General features: G+C 37.2%; 1 protein-coding gene and 2 pseudogenes across 3 annotated transcripts in view; 1 reads left to right on the top strand and 2 right to left on the bottom strand.

The window, feature by feature from the left end:
• Positions 1–15678, top strand: part of ZFR (zinc finger RNA binding protein) — an 85050-nt gene that overhangs the window by 56959 nt on the left and 12413 nt on the right. The window lies entirely within an intron of this gene.
• Positions 4614–4973, bottom strand: LOC112861273 (small ribosomal subunit protein eS25 pseudogene; annotated as a pseudogene).
• On the bottom strand, positions 13907–14392 carry LOC112861064 (large ribosomal subunit protein uL14 pseudogene; annotated as a pseudogene).

Below are 15678 nucleotides of genomic sequence, written 5' to 3'. Positions count from 1 at the left end.
TTTTTATAATCTTTTATATTTAGTCATCAACTTTATGTTCACTTGCTAAATATTTCTTTCCTTCTCTAGTGAGAAATCCTAGGGGTCATAGAATATCTAATTTTCTGAGATTTTACTATTTGAAGAATTGGACTTGATGTTTCTTTTTGTATCGCCCCCCCCCCCTTTTGCCCTTCTCACAATGTTTATTTTTTAAAATAACAGCAATTATTAATTGGCTTTTACTTACATAAAGGTACAAAGTTTAAAAATAAGGTATTTATCTCCCTATGCCGTGTTCTGTTGACAACTGTTGACAGTTGTTTTAAAATAATGTGCAAAAATTTAAAATTTTAAGAATTCAGAAATCTGGGCTTTTCAAAAATGTGTAGAGTTAGGAAATTCAAATAATGCAGAAAGGCACCAAAAAGTGAAAGTCTAACACTTTGTTGTGGGTTCTTCCAGGAAAAAAAAATGCATGCGTATGCATCATATATATTCCTGTTTTTATATATGTAGTACTAGTATCCCTTTGATGTTGGAGCTTTTTTGGTTCCTCAGTAGCAAGAACTCAGATAGAGAGGGGTTCATCCAAAAATATGACTGGACCTATTGATTCCAGAGTTGGTTAGTGAGAATTAAATAGCCAGGTTACTTTACTTCTTCTTTTTTTTTTTTTAATTTTTTTAATGTTTATTTATTTTTGAGAGAGGGAGAGAGACAGAGTGTGAGTGGAGGAGAAGCAGAGAGAGAGAGAGAGAGAGGGAGACAACAGAATCTGAAACAGGCTCCAGGCTCCGAGCTGTCCGCACAGAGCCCGATGTGGGCTCACAAACTGCCAGATCATGACCTGAGCCAAAGTAGGATGCCCAACCAACTGAGCCACCCAGGCGCCCGAACTTTTTTTTTAAGATTTTTTTAAAGTTTATTTATTTTGAGAGAGAGAGAGTGCATGTGCATGTGGAGGGAGGGGCAGAAAGGGAGAAGGAGAGGGGGAATCCTAAGCAGGGTCCGCACCAGCAGTGCAGAGCCCAACATGGGGCCTGATCCCATGAACCGTGAAATCATGACCTGAGCCAAGATCAAGAGTCAGATGTTCAACTGACCCAGGTGCCCCTGGGTTACTTTACTTCTGTAATTTTTAAATAAACACAGGGGTGTTTATGCTATTTACATTATTCGGATTTTTCTTAACAAAATGCATCTTGAAACTCTTTGAGAAGGTCACAGTCAAATCTACCTTATTCTCTGCATTGACTACACGGTATTCCCTTTGTATGGATATGCCAAATTTTATTTAACCTGCATGCATTTGATAGACATTTTGGTTGTTTGCAGTGTTTTCCCATTAAATCTTCATTATATTGCTATCAAGCTTTTGTTGAGTACTATGTTCATGTGATAAATTGTTAGGGCTAGAATTCCAAGGTCAAAGAACATGTGCTAATCATTTATCAGAAAGTTGGATCATTGAAAACATCCAAAAACTGTTGGATTGATCATTTCCTTCACACCCTCACTAACTCTGGGATATCATCACATTTCTTAACAATATAATAAATACAAAATGGTGTCTCATTTTTTATTTACGTTTTTTAGGGTCAGCTTCAGCTCAACTGGTTACTTCACATGTGGTTATTTACATTTCTTAAAGTGAGTTGAGTGATTGCTGGCACTTGTAATTATTTTTTTCTTAATTTGCAGTTCCATTGTTACTCAACATTTTCTTAATTTATATCAACTCTTTTTTATAAGAAAATAGCCCTTATCTGTAACAAAAATTATTTTTTCCAGTTTTTTAATCTATTTTTTAACTATATGATCATTTTTGCTGTATCAGAGTTTTAAAATTTTTGTAAATTCTAATCCATTGATCTTTTATGACTTCTGGGTTTTGTTTATTCTATTTATAAAATCCTCTTGTATTTTAGGTTATATATTATAGGGCACCTAGGTAGCTCAGTCAGTTAAGCGTCAGACTCTTGATTTTATCTTAGGTCATGAAGTCAAGCCCAAAGTCGAGATCAAGCCCAAGGTCGGGCTGCACGCTGACAGGGTGGAGCCTGCTTGAGATTCTCTTTCTTTCTCGCTCTCTGCCCCTCCCCCCCATCAAAATAAATAAACTTTAATTTTTTTTTAACATTTATTTTTGAGAGATAGAGCATGTGCAGGGCAGGGGCAAAGAGAGGGAAACACAGAAACCTAAGCAAACTGCAAGATCATGACCTGAACCGGAGTCGGATGCTCAACCGACTGAGCCACCCAGGCTCCCATTGAAATAAATAAACTTAAAAAAAAGTTCACACATGCTTTCCTCTGAAGCCTCCCGCCGTCCTCCCCACAATCAAATTATATTTTGGGGCACCTGGTGGCTCAGTCGGTTGAGCATCCAGCTCGATTTCAGCTCAGGTCTGTTCTCACGGTTCATGGGTTTGAGGCCCCATCGGGCTCCCATTGGCAGGTATAGAACCTGCTTGGGATTCTCTCTGTCCCTCCCCCACTCACGCTTGCTCTCTCAAATAAACTTTTAAAAAATTATGTTTTCCACAAGTGTGTATTACATATTTTTTTTAATACGTAACAAAAGCTTTGAGAAAGCTATATATCAACTTAAAATTAAAGCACTTATCTCTGAGGAGTAAGAGAAAGGGATGATTATAATAGAGATCTGTAATGTTTAATTTTACCAAGACAAAATATACATATATGACTTAACACAATTAAAAATAATTTTAAATAAATAATCATTTAAAATCATAAGTGGATTTAGCTAAATGCTTTTTCAGACCAATTGCCACTTATTCCAGTACGATTTAACAATTTAACAGTGAAATCTGTTATCCCAACCCCCAGTTTGAAATACCACCATTATTCATAAACCAGTGGTTCTCATGCAGGGGCAGTTTTGCCCTCCAGGAGACATTTTCCTTTATCAGTAGTACTGAGGTTGAGAAACTGTCCTAAACCAGAGTTCCTTTTTTTGTGGGTCCATTTTGGCAGTTGTGTTTTATTACTCAGTCTGACTGTTTTGTTTTCTTGTATAGTATTAAACTCTTAACTATTAAAGCTTCAGAGTATGTTTAAAAAAAATTTTTTTTAATGTTTACCTGTTTATGAGAGAGAACATGAGCAGGAAAGGGGGGTGCAGAGGATCCAAAGCAGGCACTGTGCTGACAGCGGTGATCCCTTATAGGCTTTAACCCACAAACCGTGAGATCATAACCTGAGCTGAAATCAGACACTCAAGGGACTGAGCACCCAGGCTATTCTCTGCCCCCATTTTATTTCTGCCCCTCATTGTAAACATCGTCTTGCACAGAAGAATTTCTCTGGCTTTTCTTATATGTTTGTTTTTCCAAATGAACTTTACTACAGCTTTGTTCAGTTTCTCCAAAGTTCTCATGTTTTTTAAGTAGTACTTCACTGAATTAATAAATTAGTTTGGGGCATATCACTTTTATAATGCTGACTCTTCTTGGCCGAGAGTATGTGATATCCTGCTTGCTGAAGTTAATTTTACATACCTGCTCAGATTTGAATAGGTTGTATGCATGTTAAATTTTGGTTTGGGTTGTTTGTTTGTACCTACATATTTAATCTTTTAGAGGTTTTTTTTTTCCTCCCCCCTTCACATTTTATTTTCCGGTTGTTGTATATATAAAAGCTATTAACTTTCGGTATTAATTTTGCAACCTGCCACTTGACTGCATTCCTTTATTTGTAATATTTTTTTTCATATGATGTTCTTGGGTTTTCTAATCTTAGAAACATAACTATAAATGATATTTTGCCTTTTTTCTCTTTTCTAATTTAATTGATACTTGTAGAATAAATAGGGAATATAATAATACTTTACATGCATGCTATGTTCATACATGCATTGAAAATGCTTCTTGGAAAAAGGAAAAAAAGTGCTTCTAGGTGTGAAATGTACTAATTAACATGATGATTAGCCTTTTATTGTAGAGCATGCGACTATTGATCTTGGGGTTATAAGTTCAAGCCCCACATTGGGCATGGAACTTAGATGAAAAAAAAAAAGTAAAGAGGGGCACCTGGGTGGCTCAGTAGGTTAAGCGTCTGACTCTTATTCTCAGTTCTGGGTTGTTAGTTCAGGCCTCACATTGGGCTCCCCACTGGGCATGAAGCCTACTTAAAAACAAAAAGTAAATAAAAAAAGAAGAAGCAGGAATGGAAATTGAACTTTACCAGATAATTTTTCAGGGTTTATTGACCTAAATGTATAGTTTTTCTCCTTTCAGTCTGTTCAATATCATATATAATACAAATAAATTATCTCATATTGAGCGAGCTTTGTGTTCCAGGGGTGATTCTCATATATATGAGAATATTAATGAACTATTAAATTCTGTTTGCTGATGGTCTGTTTAGGATTTTTTTTGGTGATAAAATTTTTTTCTAGTTTTATTTTTATCCTTGTTTTCAGATTTAGAATAAAGAATGCACTAATGGTATAAAAACAATCTGGAACCTTTTATTCTTTCTCTGAAATCTGAAACAGTTTTAATAGGATCAAACTACTACTGTCATTTGATGATCCTGTTTTCCAATCTCTCTCTCTTTTTAATTTAATAAATTTTTATTTTCCAAAATGTTCATTTGGTGAGATCTCTTCATGCATGTTCACCAGCAGCTGAGACATCTCCACCCTTGGTGCTTCTGGTGTAAATTACTTGAGCTCTGTGCTTTGAAACCAGTTAGTAAGTTCTTTACTAACCAGCTCCTAAAGGGCTTTCCTGGCCAAGAAAACTCAAATCTTCAGTCTGAGACAACAGCTGGAGTTATAACCTTATGGTTGGGAACTTCCTTACAGAGTGTCATATGTTGCTTTGTCGAACAAAACCAGGTTATCTATTGAGCTTGTCCCAAATTTTGCCTTTGGGCCACTTCTTTTTGGGCCCGATTCGTTCATTGAGTCCTTTGTCTTTTTTGGCCAACTTTCTGCCATCTTTCTTTTTGTCCTTGGGTGACATTGTGAAGCTCAAAGAGCAGCAGCCACCTATTTCCCAGTGTCTTTCAAGAAATGGGGTAGCATTTTCTCAATTTTTTCTGTTGATTAATTAGTCTAATTTTTCTCTCTCCTGAGCTTCATTTTGGCAACTTCCATTTTCCTAGAAAAATTGACCAATTCAGCTAGATATTCAGATTTTTACGTGATAGAATTTTGCTGTCTCAGGGTTTAAGTACTTGCAGCATCTTTATTATTTTGTTTCTTTGTAATTCTCCTTTTGATTGATCACACTAGCCAACAATTGTAGTTAGCATATAAGAGCAAAATGAACGAGTGTTTCAGTATTTATATGTGGTCAGAATTCACAAAATTCTTAATATATTTTAATATAAAATTGTATTAAGCATTACCTAACTTCATATTTTTTTAATGTTTATTATTGTTGAGAGAAAGAGAGAGCAGGGGAGGGGTAGAGAGAGAGGGAAACACAGATCAGAAGCAGGCTCCAGGCTGTGAGCTGTCAGCACAGAGCACGGTGGGGGGCTTGAACTCACAAACCCTGAGATCATGACCTGAGCAGAAGTGGGAAGCTTAACTGTCTGAGCCACCTAGGCGCCCCCAAAATGGTTACTTATTTAGTTTGAGGCAGAGAGAGAGCAGGGGAGGGGCAAAGAGAAAGGGAAACACAGAATCCGAAGCAGGCTCTAGGCTCTGAGCTGTCAGTGCAGAGCCCAGTGCAAGGCTCGAACTTATGAACTACGAGATTATGGCCTAAGTTGATGTCGAAATCCCAACCAAGTGAGCCACCCAGGTGCCCCTCAGGTTTTTAGTGTATAAAAATAATATGCCCTGTACATCATCATTTTGCTTTCTGCTTCCTTTAACTTCAGTCCTCTCCACCCAGGTGCCCTTGAGGCTATTTCACCTGATGGCTGATCTTTTGAAATCGTGTACATATAACAAAAATACACCAATTTTTTGATTATTTATAACACACCAGAATGTCAGTGTTTTGACATTTAAAAATGTCTTATTTAGGCAGTGGTTTACTTTTCATATTATTTTTTCCTGTCCCCAAAGAATCAGCTCCTTGGGTTTATTTGCCAGATCTACCATTTTCCTATTTATTTCTAATTTCATCTCTTTATATTTTTTGGGTGGGGGGTTATTTTATTGTTCTTTTACAAACTTTTTGAGATGGGTACTTGTTTCATTCACTCTCTTTAATTCTAATTCCAGTATAGTTAACATACAGTGTAATATTAGTTTCAGGTGTACAATGGAGTGATTTAACAATTCTATACATCACCCAGTGCTCATCAAGACAGGTACACTCCTTAATCCCTATCACCTATTTCACCCATCCCCCCACTCTCATTCACTCTTTAATTATGTAGAGGTTTTAACACAGATTTTGGCTATATATGTAATATTTTCTTTTTATTTTCTATGTAATCTTCACATGGTCTTTAAGCAAAGAGTAGTTTTGAGGGAATTTTTGAATTCATTGTGATTGAAGGAAGGTTGCTTTTATTTCTGTAAATAAGCTCTAGTTTTTATAGCATTGTAATCTGATAAAGGTATTCTATTTAAATTTTGCTTTGCAGTCTGATATATACCATTTTTATAATCTATATGGGCATGTTAAAGAGGTGTTCTCAGTAAGATATTGGGGCACTTGGGTGGCTCAGCCAGTTAAGGGGACAACTCTTGATTTCGGCTCAGGTCATGATCTTACAGTTCATGAGATTGAGCCCTGCGCCCAGCTCTGTGCTGACAGCATTGAGCCTGCTTGGAATTCTCTTTTCTCTGCCTCTCCCCCTGTTCTCCTCTCTCTCTATCCCTCCCTCTCAAAATAAATCAATATTTTTTAAAAAGTTACAGCGGGGTGCCTGGGTGGCTCAGTCGGTTAAGCGGCCGACTTCGGCTCAGGTCATGATCTCACGGTCCGTGAGTTCGAGCCCCGCGTCGGGCTCTGTGCTGACAGCTCAGAGCCTGGAGCCTGTTTCAGATTCTGTGTCCCCTTCTCTCTGGCCCTCCCCTGTTCATGCTCTGTCTCTCTCTGTCTCAAAAAAATGTTAAAAAAAAATAAAAAATTTTAAAAAAAGTTACAGCAAACAACATTCACTCCTTAGTTCAGTTTAATCATCTTTCTATATTTTTCCTTACATATATTTTGTCTACTTTGTTTATCCATGGATTGATGAAAGAATTAAAATCCTCTATTTCTATTGTATTTCTGTTTCCTATAGTTTGTGCTTTACTGTTTTGTTGCAGTAATAATTTTGGACATAAACACTTAATATAGTTTTGTCATTGTGAATATGAACCCTTTCCCATTATAAAGGGCCCCCCGTTTTAACACTTTCTGCCAAGAGTTAATAAGCCTTGTTCATTGATTAATATTGAAACTCTAGTTTTCTTTTCGTTAGCATTTGTCTAGTAGGAGTGTATTTCGTGTTTCCTTTGTTTTCTTCTGTGCTTTACCATAATTCTTATTCTTTTCTTGTCCTTTTTATGTGTGAATTTTTTTCTTTTTGACTATTAATTGTTGCCTTTCTATTTTATATACTATTCTTATTCATCTATCTCTTTTAACAGTTTTAGATAATATCTGCCAACCTCTCACCTATAAAAGCTGAGAAAATGATCACTTATACATCCTCCCCTTACCCCTTCCTTCTTGGGTTTGTTATTTCTTTTGTTCATTCCATTTATTTCTTTAATGTATTTACACCTGTTTCTTGATTAACTTATCTTAATATATACTGATTCCATTTAGAAAACAGGTCAATTTACACAGTTACGCGTTTTAAATTTTAAAAGTGTAAAAATAACTACATTTACCTTCTGTAGCCATATTCTGTATGATTGTTTAATGTTCTATATTTTAATGGTTCAATGCCAACCACTAGGTCTTTTTACTGGGGCTTTGCCTTTTCATTTCCTGATTGACTGCATTTTATCATCAAATAGTTTTTATCAAAAGATGTGTAAGTTTTTAAAAATTTCTCACATTTGAGAATCTCTGCCAATCGCCATTACTTTAATGAGAAATTCATTGTTAGGTCAGTTTTTCCTCTCTCCATTTTTAGTTTTGCTCCACTATTTTCCAGCATTGTGTATTGGTAAATCTAAATTCAGCCTAATTTTTTTGCCCTGACGTTTTTTTTACAGGCTATTGAAAGAATTGTTTCTTTATTCTTCCATATCATTACCTTAACCAAATTATGTCTTGGAATCTATTGTTTAATATCAGCATTTTTTTTTTTTTTTTAAATCTTTATGTCCTTTTGTCCTGGAGATTTGGTTTTTCTTTCAGTTAGGGGAGAAATAATCTTCCATTATGTCTAATTTTTTTTTTTTTTAATTTTTTTAAAGTTTATTTCTTTTAAGAGGGAGCAGGCCAGGAAGAGAAACAGGCTCCTTGCTGTCAGCACAGAGCCTGACCAGGACTCAAACTCTCGAACCCTGAGATTGTGACCTGAGCTGAAATGATGAGTCAGACACTTAACTAACTGAGCCATCCAGGCTCCCCTCTGATTAATAGGATTCTCTATTTTAGGGAAACCAGGTTTCCTTACATTGGATTGCCTTTGTCTTGCATATCTTTTATCTTCGTAATTATCTTAAGTCTTGTTCTCTTTCCTCTTGTATCCCTATGATTGTCTCTTCGGCAGTACCTTGGTTTTCAGTTATGTTGTATTTTTCTTTGCTATTTATAATTCATTTATTCTGTAATAATGTTATTTTATGTTTCAGTGTGCTTTATTAGCTCTAATCTTGCTTTTCATCTCAACTTTGAGTTCTTAATTTTATTGGCTTTTTGCTGATCAGGTTCTCTCTTACAACTCAGAATGTTAGCAGAGAGATTCTTTCAGAACAGGTTTTTTGTTGTTGTTGTTAAGTGTATTTATTTTTTTTTTTTTTTTAAATTTTTTTTTCAACGTTTATTTATTTTTGGGACAGAGAGAGACAGAGCATGAACGGGCGAGGGGCAGAGAGAGAGGGAGACACAGAATCGGAAACAGGCTCCAGGCTCTGAGCCATCAGCCCAGAGCCCGACGCGGGGCTCGAACTCACGGACCGCGAGATCGTGACCTGGCTGAAGTCGGACGCTTAACCGACTGCGCCACCCAGGCGCCCCGTTAAGTGTATTTATTTTTGAGAGAAAGAGTAGGCAGGGGCAGAGAGAGAAAAGGAGACAGAGAATCCCAAGCAGGCCCCACACTGTCAGCACAGAGTTGATGCAGGACTCAAACCCACATAGTGTGAGATCGGACGCTGAACTGACTGAGCCAACCAGGCGCTTCCACAGCAGGTTTTTAAATTTTTTTTTTTTAATAGACATTAATTTTTTAGAGTAGTTTTTGGATCTTCTGCTCTCACATGTTCGCTCCCTCCCTGTCAATATTCCTCACCAGAGGGGTACATTAGTTACAAGCAGTGAACCTGTATCAACACATCAACATCACTCAGTTCTGAGAATAGATTTTTCATCTGTTTTTCATGGTACATTCCACCCAAATATAGAGATGTCATGTCTAGTTTGTTTTTGTTTTTTCTTCTCCTTAGTTGTCAGTTCGATTACAAAATTGTTTTTGTGCTGAGACATCCAAACAAGAATTGTCTTTGAATCTGTCTGTGCCTTTTAAAATCCGTTTCTTTTTCTTCTCCTGTGAGCTCTGCTTTGAGGATTGTTTATTGGAAAGATATATGGATTTGCTGTATCCAGCCTTATTCCAGACATAGGCTGTGCTCTCTACTATATCTTGGTTGAATGTGCTGTGCTATTGTGTGAGGTAGATTCCATTGACACATTTCAGGCTTTAGTGTTCAAACCCAGGGTGGACACCTAGAGCTTTTTCGCCTATGCAGAATCTGCTCTCTTCCCCACCCCTACCCCCATCCCCGCTCCAAGCCTATTTACCTTCTCCTTGTAGAAACTACTTCCATTTCCCTGAACCAACAGAGTATTTGGGTATGTGATGCCACTTTGGGACACTTGAGAGTTTACAGCCATCCTTGGTAATACATTTTTCCTACCCTTACTCCTTTGAAAGATCTTTTTTTTTTCTTTTTTATCTACATAGCCAAGTGTCTATTTAGAGATAATTAGATGTGGATAATTAGGATTCTTCTTGTTCTTTCCTTCCTCCTTTCTGCAAGAGTCTTCAGGATGGTGAATTCTACTCTTTTCCTTTCTCTGTTAAGATGGACGGGGAGGTAGAAGGAAAAGGGGTTTTTACATTTAGGAAAATTTCTTCTGGAATTACCTTCAATATGACTTGTTACATCTTTCCAACCTCTCTGGGTTGGAAAGTTATTGCTAAAATTTTTTGGAGTTTTCTCACTCAACTGCCACCCCCACCCCCATCTTCTGTCTAGAGAACCAAGTTGGGAGCTACATGGAGAGTTGCCCAAGGCCTGCAATTTCTTGGAAAGTTCTTTCACTGACCTTTTCCTCTGTTTTTGGTTGAAGCTGTTACAGTTTTGCTTGGGTGGTATGTGTTGTAACATATTTCTTAATCATGTTTTGGGCCAGAGATGGTGAAGTTTGGGTTTGTGCTGTCACCTTAAGCAAAGAGTAACTTTTCTTGATTTCATAAAAGAAATTTGAAATTTTTTATGAACTTTATTATCTTTAGTTTTATTTAGCATTCAGATTATTTGAGTAAATCTTTAAGTAACAGTGCCTGCTTTTAGGCTTTCATTTACCACTACAGTGAGTACTGAAATGGTACTTTGCCTTCAGAGTAGTTCTTTTGTCCTAAACCCATGGTGATGAAGTAAAGAAAAGACAGAGCTGTTGTCAGGTTGGCCTGGCATCAGTGTTGCTATGTGGTATCTCAACCTCTTTTAGAATGGTATACCTCTATAATGGTATACTATGGTATAATTTACAAAGGACATATGATTATTTTTTTAATGTTTATTATATATTATATTTATGAACAGTATATATGAAGTTAAGGAATATTTTATAAAAAGAATAACCTGTGACAACATAGATGAACCTCCAAAATACTGTGTTAAGTGAAGGAAGCCTTAGACACAAAAGGTCACATTATGTGATTACATTTGTGTGAAATATCCAGAATAAACAAATACATACAGACAGAATGCAAATTGATGGGCTTCCAGAGACATGGGGGGAAAGAGGAAATGGGAGAAACTACTTAATGGATAAGAAGTTTTACTCTGAAATTATGGCAATGTTTTGAATTAGAGGTGTTAGTTGCACAACATAGTGAATTATTCACTTTAAAGTACTTGATTTTATTTATGTGACTTTTACCTTACTTTTTAAAAACTTGTATGTATTTATTTTTGAGAGCAAGTGGGTGAGGGGCAGAGAGGGAGAGAGAGAATCCCAAGCAGGCCCTGTGCTGTTGGCACAGAGCCTAACACGAGGCTCAAATTCATGAACCATGAGATTGACTGGAACCAAGATCAAGAGTTAGACGCTTAACTGACAGAACCACCCAGGCGCCCTGAATTTTACCTCACTTCTTTTTTTTATTTAAAAAAAAAAATTTTTTTTTAAACGTTTATTCATTTTTGAGAAACAGAGCACACAAACGGGGGTGGGGCAGAGAGAGGGAGACACAGAATATGAAGCGGGTTCCAGGCTCTGAGCTGTCAGCACAGAGCCTGACGAGGGGCTCAAACTCACAAACCATGAGATCATGACCCAAGGCAAAGTCTGATGCTTAACCGACTGAGCTACCCAGGTGCCCCTACCTCACTTTTTAAAAGAATGATCTGCCAAATGTTAAAGGACAGTTCTCAAAGAGGCTGAGGGAACTGCCGTAATTCTTCTGCTTTGTGCTCAAATAGCTGTTGAAATATGTGATTATTTCTTTCTACATATTTTGTTGTGTTTTTTCCCAAGAATATAAGTAATTTAGATTTTAGTGGTGGTGGCTTATAGTAAGAGAGTTCCTATCACTTTTTTCTTTTTAAGTAATCTTTACACCCGACATGGGGTTTGATCAAACTCGCCATCCTAAAATCAAGAGTCACATCCTCTACTGACTGAGCCAGCCAGGTGCCCCCTGCCTGTAACTTTTAGAACCAGTGAAGAGTTTTTAAATGATAGGACACTGACATTCAGGGCGAAGAAATAATATTGTCTTAGCTTGTAAAAGAATCAGCAAATTACACTTGAAGGGTATTGTCTCATTCACTTTAGTTTAAAAATAATAATGTAGCACTTAGCTACCCCCCAACAAAAACCATCTACTTAAAGCATCTACACATGTATGTACCCCCTAATCACCAAAAGCTGTAAAAAAATTATTCTCACAAGACATGACAATTTTTACCAAGAATTGTTGAGTCTGAAATGAGGTGTTACTGCATAAATGTAATACAAAAATACAATATCCTGCAAATGGACATGGGAATGAAAGTCTGTCATGCATGTATCAATATTAACCTGTGTCAACTAGAATATAGAAATGGATTTTGTGTATACAGTTGCTTGTTGTAAATGATATTCATAAAGTCCTATTTTATTATTACTAACATCTTCATCTGTCAAATGGGAATAATAGTCCTATCTGCCCCTAAAAGGTGATTGTGGGAATTTACATTGGTTAATGTACATAAGAGCTTAGAATAGTGCTTAGTTTATAATAAGCACTCAATAAGCATTAGTTTTAATAAAGAGGATAACTACTATTATTTGTTATATAACCAGACTTCCTAGTGTTAGATTGTGCTTACATTAAATATAATAGCCCTATTGTAAATCTTTGAGCGTGTCAGTTGTATGCTAAAAAAGGGTTTACCCGTTTACTTTGCCACCAAATGAAAGTATCTGTGTTCTCACAGTCTCAGAAGATGTTTTTTTAAGTCAGTGGGACACTTGGCTGGCTCAGTCAGTGGAATGTGCGACTCTTGATCTTAGAGTTGTGAGTTTGGACCCCACATTGGGTGTAGAGACTACGTAAAATCTTTTAGGGAGGCCTAGGTAGCTCGGTTGGGTATCTGACTATTGATCTCAAGTCTTGATCCCAGGGTTCTGAGTTCAAGCCCCATATTGGGCTCCACACTAGGTATGAAGCCTGCTTAATTAATTAAATCTTTAAAAAGAAAAGAAAGAAACTAATATCCAAGGAAACTAGTTAACTGGTCTGGATCACCCATTGATAAAGGATATACATTGCAATATAGTTGTAGTTTTTAAAAACAAAAACATTTTAAATCAGACCTGGGCTCAAATCTCAACCTAATTTTTACAGTTTAGCTGCATAACCTTGGACAAGTTGTTTAACGTCTTTAAGATTTTCCCCCCCAGTCTTTAAAATTCAGGTATAGTAGCATCTAGTTATGAGGATTAAATTAAATTATGCATTTAAAGTGCTTATTAGCACGTGGGACACCTGTGTGGTTCAGTCGGTTAAGCATCCAACTTCGGCTCCGGTCATGATCTCACCTTTGGTAGGTTCAAGTTCCACATCTGGCTCTGTGCTAACAGCTCAGAGCCTAGAGCCTGCTTCACATTCTGTGTCTCCCTCTCCCTCTGCCCCTCCCCTACTTGCGTGCACGCGCGCTCTCTCTCTCTCTCTCTCTCTCTCTCGCGCTCGCTCGCTCTCACAAAAATAAATATGGGCGTATGGTGGCTCAGTTGGTTAAGTGACCGACTTCGTCTCAGGTCATGATCTCACAGTTTGTGGGTTCAAGCCCCATGTGGGGCTCTGTGCTGAACACTTGACCGGAGCCTGGAGCCTGCTTCATATTCTGTGTCTCCTTCTCTCTCTGCCCCTCCCCCACTTGTGCTCTGTCTCACCCTCTCAAAAATAAACAAACTTAAAAAAATTCTTTTTAAATAAACATTTAGAAAAATAAAAATAAAGTGCTTAGCATAAAAAATAAAGTGCTTAGCATGGTGCTTGCCACATTGTAAGCCTAATTAGTACAACTAGAGATGAGAAGGAAAAATAGGCTTCATAAGTGGTTTGGGTTACGGGGCAAATAATTTTTTTTTTTTTTAAACAATACACCAAAGAAACATGCAGTACTGCCAGCATTGGATGAAATCCTGGGCCACAAGTCTGCACACTCTTTGGCAGCTCCTCCTGTGATAGCAGAACCTATCATTTCACCTTTATTGTTTACTGTGACCCTTCTGTTATCTTCAAAATAGAAAAACACACTATCTTTTCTCTGGTATGACCTTCATTGACAAATTACCACTGCTGGTTGTACCTTCTTTCTGAAGTCTGGTTTGCCTTTCTTCACTGTGGCCATCACCATGTCACCCACAACAGCAGTGAAAAGTCTGTTCAGTCGTTGCTTGATCTCCTTCACAGAGATGATACACAGTTTTTTGGTTCCTGTGTTGTCAGCACAGTTGATCATGGCTCCTACTAGAAGACCTAGGGAAATCCAGAATTTCACACTGAAGGACCCACCACATCCTCACTTCAACATCTTGAATGCCAGAAAGGAACCCATGAGTGTATGTGTGTAAAAGTTTGTTTATTTATTTTGAGAGAGGGAGAGAACAAGCAAGCAGGGGAGAGGCAGAGAGAGGGAATCCCATGTAGGCTTTGCGCTATCAGCACAGAGCCTGATGCGGGGCTTGAACTCATGAGTCATGAGATCATGGCCTGACTTGAAACCAAGAGTCAGACACTTAACTGACTAAGCCGCCCAGGAGCCCCTCCCCCCACAAGTGGCTTTTAAAGCAAATATTAAAATTGTAGATCTCAAATAATTTAATATGGAGAGCTTTTCTCTCTCCATAGCTTCAGCTACCAAGATTCTTTAAATATTTTCTCTTGATTCTGTTCATCTTTAATGTTTACTTTTTACTTTCAAATGCATACATTTCAGAGTTTATAAACCACGTGCATACTATTTTTGTTGCTTTCCCAACTATAGACATTTGCTTAGAAAATAACCATGTTCTGAAGAAAATTAATATTTTTATTTTTTTATTTATTTTTTATTTTTTTTATTTTTTTAACGTTTTTATTTTATTTTTGAGACAGAGACAGCATGAACAGGGGAGGGTCAGCGAGAGGGAGACACAGAATCTGAAACAGGCTCCAGGCTCTGAGCTGTCAGCACAGAGCCCGACGCGGGGCTCGAACTCACAGACCGCGAGATCATGACCTGAGCCGAAGTCGGCCACTTAACCGACTGAGCCACCCAGGCGCCCCGAAAATTAATATTTTTAAATTGCTTGCTTCATAGCAAATGATCTCAGAAGGCAGATCGTTGACCTAGTTTTATTGTGGGTATTTATATATTGACTTTGGTTTTCCACAAGTAATTTATTTCCTTCTTGGTTTTTAATTAGTCCATACCTTTATTTGCAAGTATAAATCATAAATCCTCACTTTTCAAGGTTAATAAGTAGATTTTGATAAAACTTTGAATTACTTGAAACACACCCTGTGTCTTGACATACCAAGACTACAGCTGATTATTTAATACTTTTTTTCTCTTAACATTTTCTAAAAGTACTTATTAAAAGTGTGAGGTACAGTTGACCCTTGAACAACGTAGGGGTTAGGGGCACCAATCCCCACACAGTTAAAAATTCGTGTACAACTTTTGACTGCCCAAAAACTTAACTACTAATAGCCTGCTCTTCATAGGAAGCTTCACAAATAACACAGTCCATTAACACATTTTGTATGTTGTATATATTACATCCTTTGTTCTTATAGTAATGCCTAACTTTTCTTAAATTCTTTTGATACATCAAG

The sequence above is a fragment of the Puma concolor genome, chromosome A1 (genome assembly GCF_028749965.1).
Source record: "Puma concolor isolate L17-30 chromosome A1, mPumCon1.1.hap2, whole genome shotgun sequence".
In the NCBI taxonomy this organism is placed as follows: Eukaryota; Metazoa; Chordata; class Mammalia; order Carnivora; family Felidae; genus Puma; species Puma concolor.
Note: the sequence above shows the minus strand (reverse complement) of the source record. Positions and strands in the feature narration are given on the sequence as shown.